This window comes from Heptranchias perlo, chromosome 5, assembly GCF_035084215.1.
Source record: "Heptranchias perlo isolate sHepPer1 chromosome 5, sHepPer1.hap1, whole genome shotgun sequence".
Classification (NCBI taxonomy): Eukaryota; Metazoa; Chordata; class Chondrichthyes; order Hexanchiformes; family Hexanchidae; genus Heptranchias; species Heptranchias perlo.
In genome coordinates this window covers 95,948,709-95,966,190 of record NC_090329.1, presented here as the reverse complement: position 1 = coordinate 95,966,190, position 17,482 = coordinate 95,948,709, and positions in this window count along the sequence as shown.

Here is a 17,482-nt window from a genome sequence, read left to right as displayed (position 1 = left end):
GGATGAGAATGGAACTAGGGTAAATAAATTGGAAAAATTTACTGATAAACAAAGAAATAGAATAGCAGTGGGAAACATTTAAAATGATGATCAATAGAGTCCAGGAGAAAGATATCCCACTAAAAAGCAAGAACAAACTAGCCAGTGATGATACACCATGGATGAATAAAGAAATAAGAACAACATTGAAACTAAAGAAAAAGGCATACACTAAGTATATAGACAACAAAGGAGACGATGACAAAAGGGAATACAAAAATGTTAGGAAGGAAGTTAAAAAAAACAATTAGGAAGGCAAAGAGAAACTACGAAATTAAATTATCAAGGACAATACAACAAAATAATAAAGTATTCTACAGACATATAAATAACAAAAGAAAAATCAGGATAGGGATAGGGCCTCTAAGGGATACACACGATAAACTCACAGGTAATGACAGTGAAATGGCAGAAACATTGAATAGTTACTTTGCCTCAGTATTTACCAGGGAGACTAACATGGTGGGCATGACATTAGAAGAAGTGATCAAAAAAGATATAAAGACATTTAAGATAGGAAGGGGGGATATAATTGATAAACTAATCAAACTTAGAGAGGATAAGACCCCTGGTCCAGATGGATTGCATCCACACATATTAAAAGAAGTTAGGGAAGAGATGGCAGAGGCACTATTACATATATATAAAAATTCATTAGAAAAGGGAATAGTTCTGGAAGACTGGCGGGCAGCTAATGTAATTCTTATATTTAAAAAGGGACATAGAACCAGTTCAATTAGCTTAATGTCAGTGGTAGGAAAGATAATGGAATCCTTACTCAAAGATGTAATAGAAAAACATCTAGAAACTGAAAATATAATAAAGAATAGTCAGCACGGATTTCAAAAGGGAAAGTCATGCTTGACCAACTTTATTGAATTCTTTGAAGAAGTAACAGAAAATGTAAACAAGAATAGTGTAGTAGATGTAATATATTTGGATTTTCAAGAAGCCTTCGGTAAGGTACCACACAGTAGACTCATGACTTAGGTCAGAGCATGTGGAGTCAGGGGACAAGTAGCAGAATGGATAGAAAACCGGCTACAAAACAGAAAACAGAGAGTAGAGGTTAAAGGTTGTTACTCAGACTGGCAAAAGGTGGGAAGTGGTGTTCCACAAGGATCGGTAGAGGGACCACTGTTGTTCACAATTTACATAAACAATTTGGGCTCAGGAATCGGAAGTACAGTTTCAAAATTTGCGGACGACACCAAATTGGGGGGTTCGGTTAATACCAAGGAGGACTGGGACAAAATACAGGAAGACATTAATAAACTTGCAGAATGGGTGTGTAATTGCAAAATGAATTTCAACAGAGATAAGTGTGAGGTAATACATTTTGGTAGGATGAATAAGGGGGCCACAGACTGCTTGGATAATAAGTCTAAATGGGGTAGAGGAGCAGAGGGATCTGGGGTACAGATACACAAATCACTAAAAGTAGTGATGCAATAATAAGGCCATAACAAAGCAAACCAAGCATTGATGTTCATTTCTAAAGAGTTAGATTTGAAAAGCAGTGAAGTTATGTTAAACTTGTATATAACCTTGATTAGACCACACTTGGAGCACTGTAAACAGTTCTGGACTCCATATTATGAAAAGGATAAAGAGGCACTGGAGAAGGTGCAAAAAAGATTTACTAAGGTGATACCAGAACTGAGAGGTTATACCTATCAGGAAAGATTGAGCAGGCTGGGGCTCTTTTCTCTAGAAAAGGTTGGTGAGCTGCAGGCACAAATAGCCACATGGGAACACGATGTTGTGGTGATAACGGAGAACTGGCTCAAAAAAGGGCAGGATTGGGTACTAAATATCCCTGGATACAAGGTGTTCAGGAAAGATAGGGAAGGAAAGAAAGGAGGGGATGGCAGTATTGATTAAGGAGAATATTGCAGTACTGGAGAGAGAGGATGTCCTGGAGGGGTCTAGGACAGAATCTATTTGGTTAGAGTTAAGAAATAAAACAGGTGCCATTACACTACTGGGTGTATTCTATAGGCCACCAATTAGTGGGAAGGATATAGAGGAGCAAATTTGCAGGGAAATTACAGAGAGGTGCAAAAGCTATAGAGTAGTGATAACTGGGGACTTCAACTATCCTAATATAGACTGGGATAACAATAATAATATAAGGGGCACAGAGGTGGAGGAATTTTTGAAATGTGTTCAGGATAACTTGCTTAACCAATACGTTTCTGGCGCAATGAAGTAGGAGGCATTGCTGGACTTGGCTCTAGGGAATGAGGTGGGCCAAGTGGAGCAAGTGTCAGTGGGAGAGCATTTATGGAGCAGTGATCATAGTGTCATAAGGTTTAGAATAGCTATGGAAAAGGACACGGACTACTCTAAATAAAGTAAAAATACTCAATTGGAGGAGGGCCAATTTCAATGGGATGAGAACAGGTCTGGCCCGGGTAAATTGGAATCAAAGATTGGCAGGCAAAACTGTAATTGAACAGTGGGCAGCCTTTAAGGAGGAGATGGTTCGAATGCAGTCTAGGCACATTCCCACGAGGCAGAAAGATAGGGCAACTAAAGCCAGAGCTCCCTGAATGACAAAAGAGACAGTGAGTAAGATGAAATGGAAAAAAGGGGCGTATAACAGATGTCAGGTTGATAACACAAGTGAGAACCAGGCAGAATATAGAAATTTCAGAAGGGAAGTGAAAAAGGAAATAAGAGGGGCAAGGAGAGAATATGAGAATAAAAGGAAATTCAAAAGTCTTCTACAGGCATGTAAACAGTAAATGGGTAGCAAGAGGAGGGGTGGGGCCGATTAGGGACCATAAAGGAGATCTACTCGTGGAGGCAGAGGGGATGTCTGAGGTACTAAATGAGTACTTTGCAACTGTCTTTACTAAGGAAGAAGATGCTGCCACAGTCTCAGTAAAGGAAGATATGGTTGAGATACTGGATGGGCTAAAAATTGAAAAAGAGGTACTTAAAAGGCTAGCTGTACTTAAAGTAGATTAGTCACCCGGTCCGGATGGGATGCAACCTAGGTTGCTGAGGGAAGTAAGGGTGGAAATCGCAGGGGTACTGGCCATAATCTTCCAAACATCCATAGATACGGGGGTGGTGTCAGAGAACTGGAGAATTGAAAGTCTTACACCCTTGTTCAAAAAAGGGTGTAAGGATAAACCGAGCAACCATAAACCAGTCAGTTTAACCTCAATGGTGGAGAAACTTTTAGAAACGATAATCTGGGACAGAATTAACAGTCACTTGGACGAGGGTGGATTGATTAGGGAAAGCCAGCACGGATTTGTAAAAGGCGAATCGTATTTAACTAACTTGATAGAGTTTTTTGATGAGGTAACAGAGAGGGTAGATGAGGGCAATGCAGTTGATATGGTGTATATGGACTTTCAAAAGGCATTTGATAAAGTGCCGCATGGTCAAGATTGCGGCCCATGGAATAAAGGAGACAGTAGCAACATGGATACAGAATTGGTTAAAGGACAGGAAACAGAAAGTAGTGGTGAACAGTTGTTTTTCAGACTGGAGGGAGGTGTACAGTGGTGTTCCCCAGGGGTCAGTGCTGGGACCACTGCTTTTCTTGATATATATTAATGACTTGGACTTGGGTGTACAGGGCACAATTTCAAAATTTGCAGATGACACAAAACTTGGAAGGGTAGTAAACAGTGAAGAGGATAGTGATAGACTTCAAGAGGATATAGACAGGCTGGTGGCATGGGCAGACACATGGCAGCTGAAATTTAACGCAGAAAAATGCAAAGTGATACATTTCGGTAGGAAGAACGAGGAGAGGCAATATAAACTAGAGGGCACAACTCTAAAAGGGGTACAGGAACAGAGAGATCTGGGGGTATATGCACAAATCGTTGAAATGGTAGGGCAGGTTGAAAAAGCGGTTAGAAAAGCATACAGGATCTTGGGCTTTATAAATAGAGGCATAGAGTACAAAAGTATGGAAGTCATGATGAACCTTTATAAAACAATGGATTGGCCATAACTGGAGTATTGTGTCCAGTTCTGGGCACTGCACATCAGGAAAGATGTGAAGGCCTTAGAAAGGGTGCAGAAGAGATTTGCTAGAATGATTCCATGGAGGGGGGACTTTAGTTACTTGGATAGACTGGAGAAGCTGGGGTTATTCTCCTTGGAACATAAACAGATGCGAGGAGATTTGATAGAGGTATTCAAAATCATGAAGGATAGAGAAACTGTTCCCATTGGCAAAAGGGTCAAGAACCAAAGGACATAGATTTAAGGTGATAGACAAAGGAGCCAAAGGTGACATGAGGACAAACTTTTTTATAGAGCGAGTGGTTAGGATCTGGAATGCACTGCCCGAAGATTCAATCACGGCCTTCTAAAGGGATCTGGATAAGTACTTGAAAGGAAAAAATTTGCAGAGCTATGGGGAAAGGGTGGGGGAGTGGGACTAACTGTGTTGCTCTTGCATAGAGCCGGCTCGGACTCGATGGGCCAAATGGCCTCCTTCCTGCTGTAACCTTTCTATGATTCTATGATTCTATGAAAAGAAAAGACTGAGGGGTAACCTGATAGAAGTCTTTAAGGTTATGAAAGGGTTTAATAGGGTAGATGTTGTGAAGACGTTCCCACTTGCGGGGGAGACCAAAACTGGGGGCCATAAATAGTCACTAATAAGTCCAATGGGGAATTCAGGAGAATCTTCTTTACCCATAGAGTGGTTAGAATGTGGAACTCGCTACCACAAGGAGTAGTTGAGGTGACCAGCATAGATGCAATTAAGAGGAAGCTAGATAAACACATGAGGGAGAAAGGAATCGAAGGATATGCTGATGGGGTTAGATGAAGTAGGGAGAGAGGAAGCTTGTGTGGAGCATAAACACTGGCATGGACCTGTTGGGCTGAATGGCCTGTTTCTGTGCTGTACATTCTATGTAATTCTATGCTCCTGACACATCTGAAGATAGGAGTATCATTGTCTATATATTCTGGTGTGTTGGCACAGATAGGTGGATGTCATGTGACTTTGGTGCTGTCTTACCAACCTGGCATCCATCCATTGTTCCTTTTCTTCCAAAAAATCAAAAATACAAGGGAGTTCCCAATGGGAATTCACTGTGTCCTTTCTGAAATGGGGAAGGAGGGTAAATAACAGCCGCACAGAAAATGGCACAAAGGTAGACGGGAAATTAGTTTCCATATCAAAAAAAATCATAATCACCAAAGTCAATTAGGAAATAAGTGATGTGAATGTCCTTCAAAGATATCTGCTAGGATCTTTAAATATCCATCCACCTTTTCTGCAGTGCCTAGCAACCCTGCATGTCCATTTCATATGGGCGAGAATACCACCTAGTGTGAATGAGGTGGACATGATCAATATGAGACATACAATGTCACCATGACATTACTGCATCATTTGTAGGGAGGTTCTCATAAATGGATGGGTGTTTCCCCCACCTGATGGAAATGATCTTGGTATTCTTGGAGGATTATAAAATCCACCCCCATCTTGTACAGAAATGCTAACTATTATTATAAAAGGGCAGCTAATGGCTTTGCTATGCTGCATGTGGATTTCCTTTTTAAAAACTGAAACAAGTTGAAACTTATGGATGATATACCAAGGTCTATAATGTCAATGCTGCTGGTTCTACCTATGAACAGAGAGGCAAAGGGTTGCTGCTGAAGCTCTTCCATCTCTAACATTTGATGCTGTGTGTTTTTGCTGTGGTCAGGAGAATGATGGCAAACTGCTCATGTGTTTTATGATGAGTTGTGCTGCCCACTGTGCTGCTCATAAGGAACTCCTGGTATCCTCTGATCACATAGCGAGACCTTAGACCCATACTTGTCAGAGCAAAGAGGAAGAAGTGGGGCCTCTTTGGGGTCAAGATAGTTAGAACCATAGAACCACAGAAAAGATACAGCACAGAAGGGGGCCATTCGGCCCATCGTGTCTGCGCCGGCTCGAAGAACAACCAGGTGCCCATTCTAATCCCACCTTCCAGCACCCGGTCCATAGCCCTGCAGCTTACAGCACTTTAGGTGCAGATCCAGGTACTTTTTAAGTTCTAAGATGACATACCTGATGATAGAAGTTCAGAATCATGTCAACTCTCTGTGGAAGGTTTGGTAATTGGATGTCTAAGCCAGGGAGCTCTGCAGTACTCCAGGGTACTGCTGGTGATTGATTAGCCAGCCTGAACCTAGATGGGTAGCTCTGCCACTGAGACCTGGGAATCTTCCCATTTGGCTCCAAATAACAATGTAAGCTAATGCCCTAAAGAAAAGAGTGGCCCTAGTGTGGTAAGCAATAGCAAACTTATCAATGCTCTAAGCTGGTAGACTGTACAGTTTAAACTCCTGCTTTACACCTCTGTGCACCTGGTGGTCCTAAGCCTAAGCTCTCCAGATTTAGGCCAGCGGAATGAGCCCCCATGGAGAAAGAATGTGCACTCCATATTGGGGAAGCAGAAACTCTACCTGTGTAGATTTCTTAGTAGCTTGGTTTGGAGACTCTTAGAACATGGAGAAGGATTTCTGAACTTGTAGAATGTCCAGCTGACCAAAAGAGAAAGAAAATGTGAATATTGAAAGAGCATTGGGAACAATTCAAAGGCCAAAGACAGCAGTTGATAGAAGACCAAGATCTTAAGTACATTACTGCAGGTGAAGATTGATGATCCAGTTCAGATATTCAAAGGACAGAGTGCACTTGTTCAAATTAAATGAAAAATAGAATAGTGTTTGTAACATTGTTCTAAACACGCCTTTTTAATTGCCTTTTCTATCTGCATTAACTCTTGTGTCTGAGCATCCATTTGAAAGAATATGATAGTCCCTTGGGGTACCTTTCAACTAGGGTTTTGAGATTTGGATGCTTAATATTTAGAGACTCTTAACAGCCCAAAACAGAATTATCAGATTAGTTGATTTTGTTGTCAGGTCTCTGAGGGGGCATAAAGAATTGTCAATGGTAACCAGGTGGTAGAGGTCATTCCACATCTCTCACATGATTATTCTTGGGTTTAATTGATAGTGGGAGGGTTAATCCTCTGAGGAGGAGATCAAGTTTGTGTAACTTCCTGACATTTTGAAACACTGCATTAAGATCAGGGTGCAAAACATCAAGAAAGTGCTTTGTAGACTTCACATAAAGCTTGACAAAAGTTCTGCACCTGGGTCATTACTTTCTGAGAGGGGCTTCCCTCAGATTACTACAGGTACCTTGACACTGCACTATTTCTTTGCTTGCCTTTTGATTGAATTCAGTTCAACTGTGTCAGTAATTTACATCAAACCCACATCTCTACAAATCCTCTCAGAACCTCATAAATATCATTTTACCACAAAATACCATCAATTTACTTTAATGTTCATTACAAGTAATTTAACTAGGTGTTTGGTCTACATTAAGATCTTTCATTGCAATAGCCTAGGAATTACTGTGAGCGATGTTATTGTGTAAACGCTGAACACTTTAGTATCAAATTCATCTCTCTGCTAATTTAACAGAGGCATAAATCTGTTTATATTAAACATCACTGTTAAAATGGGAGAGAGAGGTATTTGATACAAGGGCATTAACATCACTGTTAAAATGGGAGAGAGAGGTATTTGATACAAGGGCATTAACATCACTGTTAAAATGGGAGAGAGAGGTATTTGATACAAGGGCATTAAAGTCACTGTTAAAATGGGAGAGAGAGGTATTTGATACAAGGGCATTAACGTCACTGTTAAAATGGGAGAGAGAGGTATTTGATGCAAGGGCATTAACATCACTGTTAAAATGGGAGAGAGAGGTATTTGATACAAGGGCATTAACATCACTGTTAAAATGGGAGAGAGAGGTATTTGATACAAGGGCATTAACGTCACTGTTAAAAAGGGGGAGAGAGAGTTTTTGATACAAGGGCATTAACGTCACTGTTAAAAAGGGGGAGAGAGAGTTTTTGATACAAGGGCATTAAAGTCACTGTTAAAATGGGAGAGAGAGGTATTTGATACAAGGGCGTTAACATCACTGTTAAAATGGGAGAGAGAGGTATTTGATGCAAGGGCGTTAACATCACTGTTAAAATGGGAGAGAGGTATTTGACACAAGGGCATTAACGTCACTGTTAAAAAGGGAGAGAGAGGTATTTGATGCAAGGGTGTTAACATCACTGTTAAAATGGGAATTGTAAACAATTTTACAACACCAAGTTATAGTCCAGCAATTTTATTTTAAATTCACAAGCTTTCGGAGGCTACCTCCTTCCTCAGGTGAACGATGCGGAAATGAAGTTCACCTGAGGAAGGAGGTAGCCTCCGAAAGCTTGTGAATTTAAAATAAAATTGCTGGACTATAACTTGGTGTTGTAAAATTGTTTACAATTGTCAACCCCAGTCCATCACCGGCATCTCCACATCGTTAAAATGGGAGAGAGAGGTATTTGATGCAAGGGCGTTAAGCATTTCTTGCAATAACATCATAATTTCTCATCTTAGTTTTTTCATTATTACTCTTTTTAAATTCATAAAACCAGTGCAAATTAATTAGAATAATTTTATTCTTATTCTAATTGGTACTATGGTAAGAATTCTTTGAAGTTCAAAGTTGACTTTTTGTTTCCAATATGCTACTATGTTTCACTGAGTTTTGATGTCAGTGAAATGTTAATCTCAGTTACAAACAATGTAGAGATATGTTAGTGATGAGTCCTTACAGGCCTCTCACAAAATTGAAAGCTGTTTTAAGCACTAACAGTGCTAACCATGTCCATTTTATTTATGCCTCAAAACAAACACAAAATTACAACATATCATTTATTTGCAGGAATCTTATCAATTCCATATTCCTCTAATTTTGCTTTCTAACATTTAAACTCAGAGAAAGTAATTTTCAACTGTTAAATAAAAGAAATGTACTTGAAAATGGATTTATTTTTCAATACTGACATTTGAAGGAATTGGTTAGAAAAATTCACCTTTTATATTTTCACCAATATTGATTCTGTTTCAAAAGCATCTAACTCTTTCAATTCTATACATGGAGCAACAAATGCAATGGAGTTTATTGAAAGAATGTACTGATTTTGGAGATATAAACATAAAATAATAGTCAGACCAGTGTATCTAAGATAAATGCAATAGCTCTGATGGCAACGCATCCACCACAATGTAATTTTAGGAAAATAAATTATTTAGCTACCAAAAAATACAGCTCTGAATATAGCTTGTTTGGTAATATTAAAAGTGTTGGCACACAATGGACAAATTGTAGAATCTACTTGATTTTCATTCTATTGAATTCAATACAATAAAAATTGGGCGGAACCAAAGGGTGGGTGATCCATTCCGCCAGATTACTGCCCAGGTGATGAAGACAAAAATTTACCCCATCATCTTTTTTTGACAGGTTCAAATGTGGGATCTTTAATAAAAAAGTTGATATTAGTAGATTTTTTTGTTTTGTTTTTAAGGTATCAAGGTGAACAAAGAAACAAATGAACAGGGCTAGGGATGGAAAAAATGCTTTCTGATTTCACTCCTAAATGGTACACATCTAATTTTAAGATTATGCCCCCTTGAAGACCTCACAGTAATGGACAGAACCAGGTTGAAAACAGTAAAAAAGAAGCTCTATGAGGCATCACTATATCTGAGTTTTTATAATTTTTCAACTAGCAAAGCAGATACTATTTTTTTAATATTCGTTCTCGGGATGTGGGCGTCTCTGGCAAGGCCACACTAAAGTGCATTAGTGAATCAGTTGGCTTTTTAGACAATCCAACAGCTTCATGGTCACTTTTACTGATACCAGCTTTTTATTTGCAAATGATTGCAACAGTCTCATTAAAAATACTGGGCTTAGTTTTGTCCCTGTTTCCAAGTGGGAAAGGGGCAGTAGTGAAGTGGAAAGTGATGCACTACTTATGGGCCCTGTTCCCGCCGACATATGGCCTGCCGTGATTTTGGAGCGGGCAAGGAAACAGGCGCCTCAACCTGAAACAGGCGATAGTCTACTTACGTAGGCAAATCGGGGTCCCATGCCGTCTGTAGGACCCCGATGCAATTTTGGTGTTCCACTGGGAGGAGCGCGCCCTCCGCTCAGTGGAGCTGAGCATCGAGCAGCAGAACCAGCTGTCGTTAAAGGAACCACTGCAGGCCATTCCGAAAAAAAAACCAAGAAAAGCCATGCTACTGATTTTTGATTGATGAATGCTCCTCCTGGCCCCATAAAACTCTACTCACCTGCTGCTGGTTCCTCCATACCCCTCCCCGGGATTGTCTTCCCCCCATCTACTTCAGGCTTGGCTCTGCGGAGGAACCGCCGGTTTTCCTGCCCCCCTTTCCCGGGCAGCTTGCCGAAAGTATTCTAATGAAGCCCTACCATGAAATAGGTTTGGGCCACCACTGGTGCCATTGGGCGGGCGATGCAATCGCTCTGCCGACCGCCCACCTGATATGCCCCCAAAAGAAAAGTCGGCCCCACCTTGTCTGAAAGGGAATTAGTCCATATTATCTATACTTACCATCATTTCTATATGTAGGAGTGGATTCATTAGGATGAACAGCAAAATATTCCAAATTTGAAATCTCTTTATTCTGTGTTTGGCAGTCCTCGTGGTTATTTCTATTGGAGGGAGGGTTTGTGCTCCCCATCTCTCAGCTCTTTATCTATGGGATTGAGTAATCATCTGTTTTATGATGTGATCTAATGACTATGGGTTTGTTTCATTCCCTGGCAGCCTAATTGGTGTGCATCCAGTTTCTTGGTAGACTATGATTAATGTGTGCTTGACTTTTCAATATTTGACAGACTGAATTTGATTTACTTAATAAAGTTTTCATTTTCCATTTACTCGTACTTTTCTCAGTTCTAAAATTTGGACATTGCCTTACACTGTGCAATTGAAATCCTTCTCTAAAGTTCAGATTAATCCTAAGGTCCACCCTTCTTGGTAGATTTGTCCTTGTTACATTTTATGGTGAATATTTTTTGAAATAACTGCAAAGTGACATCTTACAAAAATATATTGCTATGGAGGCGGTTTTTGTCACTCTGAAAATCAGGGGGGCGGGGGGGGATTAAAATAAAACTACTGACCAAGGCCCACCGGATTCAATTTTTGAGCAAGCATCGAAATGTGTGCCAGCACGCCCATCTGAAACGGGTGGTAGCCTTATTATGCAGGTTGACACATGCATTATTTGTCTGGGCCAGAGCTTTCATTAGTTACACCATGGATGGCTTCTAGAATGCTGGCAGTAAGGCACCACTTGAAACAGAGTTTACAGTGCAAAACATTCTCGTATGTTATTCTACAGCACTGCAGCGTATGTCTGTATATGCAGATTGAATGATTGAGTGATACAGAGATAAAGAATTAAAAACAAAGGGTGATACTAGCTATGAGCTTGGGGTGACCTCCAATTTCTTCTTCCCACACTCTCTGTATTGCCTCTAGTCCCAGAATCTCTAACGTCCTCTCCTCATGACGAACCAAAGGTCTTCAATGAGGTGAATCCCCTCCAGTCTATCTGCATGTGGTGAACTCAGAAAATCAGCCCTTTAGGTCCACACTAACTGCAAACAGAGAATCAAGCTTATAAGATATTAGTTTAAAAAGGACATTTGTAGTTCCACAGACATTATGTTACTTTAGTGTGGGGCAGTCTTTCCCCTTTAATATTTTTAAAAACATAAGTTATGTGATTCTGTCTCAGAGACCTTCAAAAAATCTGGAAAGATTTTCTTTAATTTTTCTGTACAATTGCTGCATTAGAGACAATTCAAAGTCATAAATGACCACAGTTTATCAGTATGTGGGAAAATGACTTAAGCAAGTTTAAACTTGTCATGAACTCTGTGGGAATCAAATGAAAAAGTACAGGAAAATATAATAATAGGGTGATATCTGATTTTTAGTGATGTCTGCAGGGAGGTTGCTATTGGTTTCAATTTTATTTTCACAGTATGTTACAGGTTGACGTGGAGTATTTTGTGCTTTCTAGAGCTCTTTGCAACCATTGCTAATCTAAATATATTTGTTCTATTGGGAACTCTGAGTTGCATTCGTGTATCTTTGTTTTGTAACTTTTATAATCAAAAGTTTTTCATCACTTAGTTTTAAATAATAAAGGACCATAAATCTGCAGGCCATGATCCTGGCGGTTACACTGGGGGTCATGCCCACCGGTGCCCACCAGCGCTGATCCTGCCAGAGTTTTCAGGGTCAGTCGGAGAGCACCTAATTATCATGGAACAGCAGGATGGACACAAGTACCACATTGGGTGCCACTCTGCCACCTGCCTGCCCATGGCTGCCAGTAACTCCAGTGCCAGCCTACTCATGGGTCAGGGTGTTTCCCAGACCCTGCCCTCTGATGTTAGCCATGATACCCTTGGCCCTCTTGATAAGAGAGCCGATATGTCCATCAAAAAACAATTCCTCTCTTCAGGGGTCCAGGTTGCTTGCCTGGCTCACATGTGCCTCTGTGGAGGCTAGTATGTCTGAACTCACTTGGTGTATCGGCCTGCACTGATAAGATGGGTCCCAAGTGAGCCGAAGGAGCAGGAAACCCTAGCGTAGGGTGTTTGCACTCCAGCTCTACCATAGTGCCATCATTTGCCTTGTACTGGGTGAATGGAGGTTCTGCCCCTTATGAGGTACTTAGGAAGCTGAGAAATGGCTGCGGCCTGACACAACCAGTTCCCCACTCATTTCTTGGGGGTTCTGCCACTCTTCTGCCAGAGTTATGGCAGGAGACTATTGGAACCATATGAAATTTCAGAGCCCATGACAGTACACAGTGATAGACAAACATTTTGGAACATAAGAATTGCTAGACGAGAAAAGACCAATGCCCATCTAGTTCACCTTCTACCATCCTGGTAGTTGCTTGATACAGTGATAATGGAGTTGTTGACTATTCATAGCAATCAATCTCTATCAATTATGCTACAACAGACCCAGAAATGACACCAGAAAAAACTGGAGTGGTGGAGAGGTTTGAGAACTACAGGTCCAACGTCACCTTTTCCCTCCCAAGCAAACTATTTTATACCTGTTCTGGTCATACACAAGATCATTTCAGAAAGGTCCCCTTTACTCTGCAATGCTGCCACTGCTATTGTAAGATAAATGAGGTGGCACTGCTCCCTTAAAAGGTATCTTAGTATCATGGTAGGTACAGCACAGGAGGAGGCCATTCAGCATCTAGTGCCTGTGCCGGCTTTTTGAAAGAGCTATCCAATTAATCCCATTCTCCTGCTCTTTCCCCATAACCCTGTAAATCTTTTCCCTTCAAGTATTTATCTAATTCCCTTTTGAAAGTTACTATTAAGGACCAAAAAGGAGATCTACTCATGGAGGCAGAGGGCAGGGCCGCAGTACTAAATGAGGACTTTCCATCTTTCTTTACCAAGGAAGAAGATGCTGCCAGAGTCTCAGTAAAGGAAGATGTGGTTGAGATACTGGATGGGATAAAAATTGATAAAAAGGAGGTACTAGAAAGGCTAGCTGTACTTAAAGTAGATAAGTCACATGGCCCAGATGGGATGCATCCTAGGTTGCTGAGGGAAGTAAGGGTGGGAATTGTGGAGGTACTGGCCATGATATTCCAAACATCTGTAAATACGGGGGTGGGGCCAGAGGACTGGAGAATTGCAAATGTTACACTCTTGTTCAAGGAAGGGTGTAAGGATAAACCCAGCAACTATAGGCCAGTCCATTTAACCTCGATGGTGGGGAGACTTTTAGAAATGATAATCCGGGACAGAATTAGTAATAACTTGGACAAGTGTGGATTGATTAGGGAAAGCCAGCATGGATTTGTTAAAGGCAAATCGTGTTTAACTAACTTGATAGAGTTTTTTGATGAGATAACAGAGAGGGTCGATGAGGGCAATGCAGTTGATGTGGTGTATATGGACTTTCAAAAGGAGTTTGATAAAGTGCCGCATAATAGGCTTGTCATCAAGATTGAAGCCCATGGAATAAAAGGGGCAGTAGCAGCATGGATACAGAATTGGCTAAGTAACAGGAAACAGAGTAATGGTGAACAGTTGTTTTTCGGATTGGAGGAAGGTATACAGTGCCTCAGGGGTTGATACTAGGACCACTGTTTTTCTTTTCTTCATGTATATTAATGACTTGGATTTGGGTGAACAGGGCACAATTTCCAAATTTGCAGATGACACAAAACTTGAAAGTGTAGTGAACAGTGAGGAGGATAGTGATAGACTTCAAGAGGATATAGACATGCTGTTGGCATGAGTGGACACGTGGCAGATGAAATTTAATGCAGAAAAATGCGAGGTGATACATTTCGGTAGGACGAATGAGGAGAGACAACATAAACTAAAGGGCACAATTCTAAAAGAGGTGCAGGAACAGAGACATCTGGGGGTATATGTGCACAAATCGTTGAAGGTGGCAGGGCAGGTTGAGAAAGCGGTTAAAAAAGCATATGGGATCCTGGGCTTTGTAAAGAGAGGTGTAGAGTACAAAAGCAATGAAGTCATGATGAACCTTTATAAAACACAGGTTTGGCCACAACTGGAGTATTGTGTCCAGTTCTGGGCACCGCACTTTAGGAAAGATGTGAAGACCTTAGAGAGGGTGCAGAAGAGATTTACAAGAATGATTCCAGGGATGAGGGACTTTAGTTACGTGGATAGACTGGAGAAGCTGGGGTTGTTCTCCTTGGAACAGAGAAGGTTGAGAGGAGATTTGATAGAGGTATTCAAAATCATGAACGGTCTAGACAGAGTGGATAGGGAGAAACTGTTCCCATTGGCGAAAGGGTCTAGAACCAGAGGACACAGATTTAAGGTGATTGGCAAAAGAACCAAAGGTGACATAAGGAAAAACTTTTTTACACAGTGAATGGTTCGGATCTGGAATGCACTGCCCGAGGGAGTGGTGGAGGCAGATTCAATCAGACCTTCAAAAGGGATCTGGATAAGTACTTGAAAGAGAAAAATTTGCAGAGCTACGGGGAAAGGGCGAGGGAGTGGGACTACCTAGATTGTTCTTGCATAGAGCCGGCACGGACTCGATGGGCCAAATGGCCTCCTCCCGTACTGTAATCTTTCTATGATTCTATGATTCTTTTGAATCTGCTTCCACTACCATTTTCAGGCAGTGCACCCCAGATCATTACAACTTGCTGTGTAAATAAATGTTTCCTCATTTCGCCTCTGGCTCTTTTGTGTCCTCTTGCTACCCACCCTTCTGCCACTGGAAGCAGTTTCTCCTTATTTACTCTATCAAAACACCTCTATCAAATCTCTCCTTACCCTTCTCTGTTCTAAGGAGAACAACCCCAGCTTCTCCAATCTTTCCACATAACTGAAATCCCTCATCCCTGTTACCATTCTAGCAAATCTCTTCTGCACCCTCTCTAAGGCCATGATATCCTTCCTAAAGAGTGGTGCCCAGAATTGAACACAATACTCCAGCTGAGGCCGAACCAGTGTTTTATAAAGGTTTAGCATAACTTTCCTGCTTTTGTACTCTATGCCTCTATTTATAAAGCCCAGCATCCCATATCAGCCTTCTCAACTTGTCTTACCACCTTCCAAGATTTGTGTATGTGCACCCCCAGGTCTCTCTCTTCCTGCACCCCCTTTAAAATTGTACCATTTAGTTTATATTGCCTCGTCTCATTCTTCCTACCAAAATGCATCACTTTGCACTTCTCTGCATTAAATTTTATCTGCCATGTGTCTGCCAATTTCTGTCTATGTCTTCCTGAAGTATGTTATTATCCTCCACATTGTTTACAACGTTTCCGAGTTTCGTGTCACCTGGAAACTTTGAAATTATACCCTCTATACCCAAGTCCAGGTCATTAATATTTCTCTTTTTCTAGCAACTATCTCATTCCCATTTAAAATTACTTATGGACTCTGTTTCAAAAAGAGCAGATGCCATCTAAAGAAGTGACTTTCACCAGCACCTCTGTAGACAGAAGTGCCCCAGTGACGAATATATAAATCACCTCTGGAAGCTAGGCTGCCATCCTTACAGGTCCTGGGTGACCTGAGCAGACAGCCCACTCATACAGGCTGAAAAGGAAATCTGAAAAAAACATTTCAGTCCTTTTACAGCCAGCACGGAGGCTGCCGGCACCCCTGCAGAGCAGCAGGTCTCCGAGACTTGCCTCAATAAAACTGCAACCCCCAATCCAGAGTGCAGATATACAAATTATCAAAAGTAGCAGTCCATGTAATTAGACCATTAAAAATACAAACAACATCCTTGGTTTTGTATCTTGAGGCATAGAATATAAAAGCAATTTGATAATGTTGAACTTATACAAGTTAAAGCACATTTGGAATATTATGTGTGGTTTTGGACAGTCCATTATTGGAAGACGGAATGTGGATTCACTAGGATTTTACTAAGACGAAAGTTACAGTTATGAAGAGAGACTTGAAAAGTTACGGCTGACAAAGTTGAGGGTTGACCTGACAGAAGTCTCCAATGTTCTGGAGGTTTATGATGGGATAAATGGTGATGGATTGTTTGCATGGCTGACAAGGTGGCAATGAGAGGGAGAAAATTTAAGATAATCACAAAAAGAATGAAAGGGGAGTTTATAAAACAATCTTTATGCAGAGGGTGGTTAGAATTTGGACTTTTTTGCTACAAACCATTGTTCAAACAGAGTCCATAAGTAATTTTAAATGGGAATGAGATAGTTGCTAGAAAAAGAGAAATATTAAAGAACATGGGGCCCAAGCAAGAGAGTAGAGTTAGACGAGGTCTATACAGTGCTGTATGATTCTATATCATGTATTTCATAGAATCATACAGCACTGAAGGAGGCCATCATGCCTATGCCGGCTCCTTAAAAGAGCTATCCATTAGTTTCACTCCCCCGCTCTTTTCCCACAGCTATGCAAATTTTTCCTTTTCAAGCATATTTCCAATTCCCTTCTGAAAGGTGCTGTTAAATCTGCTTCCACCACTCTTTCAGGCAGTGCATTCCAGATCACAGCAACTTGCAGCATAAAAAAAAAATTCTCCTCACCTCCCCCTTGGTTCTTTTGCCAATTACATTTGTAACTGTTTTTGGAGGTCTCCTAGACTTCAATACTAGGACGCAAGGACGTAGCCCAACATTTAGAGCAAGGACGTGCAGGAGCGAAGTTAGGAAATGCTTCTACATGCAAAGGGTGGGAGATGTTTGGAACTCTCTTCTGCAGACGGCAGTTGATACTTGTGAATGTTAAATCTAAGATTTCTGTGAACCAAGGGTATTAAGGGACATGGGACTAAGGTGGGTATGTGGAGTTAGGTCACAGGTCCACCATGATCTCATTGAATGGCGGAACAGGCTCGAGGGGCTAAATGCCACTGCCACTTGCTGCCTCTTGATATGTGCCACCTTCTCCTGCAAGAAAGCGGGACGTGTGTCTGGGTGATGTGCCTGTCATGGTTGAATAGTTGCCAGTGTGTGTGGCCTGTGTGTTGTG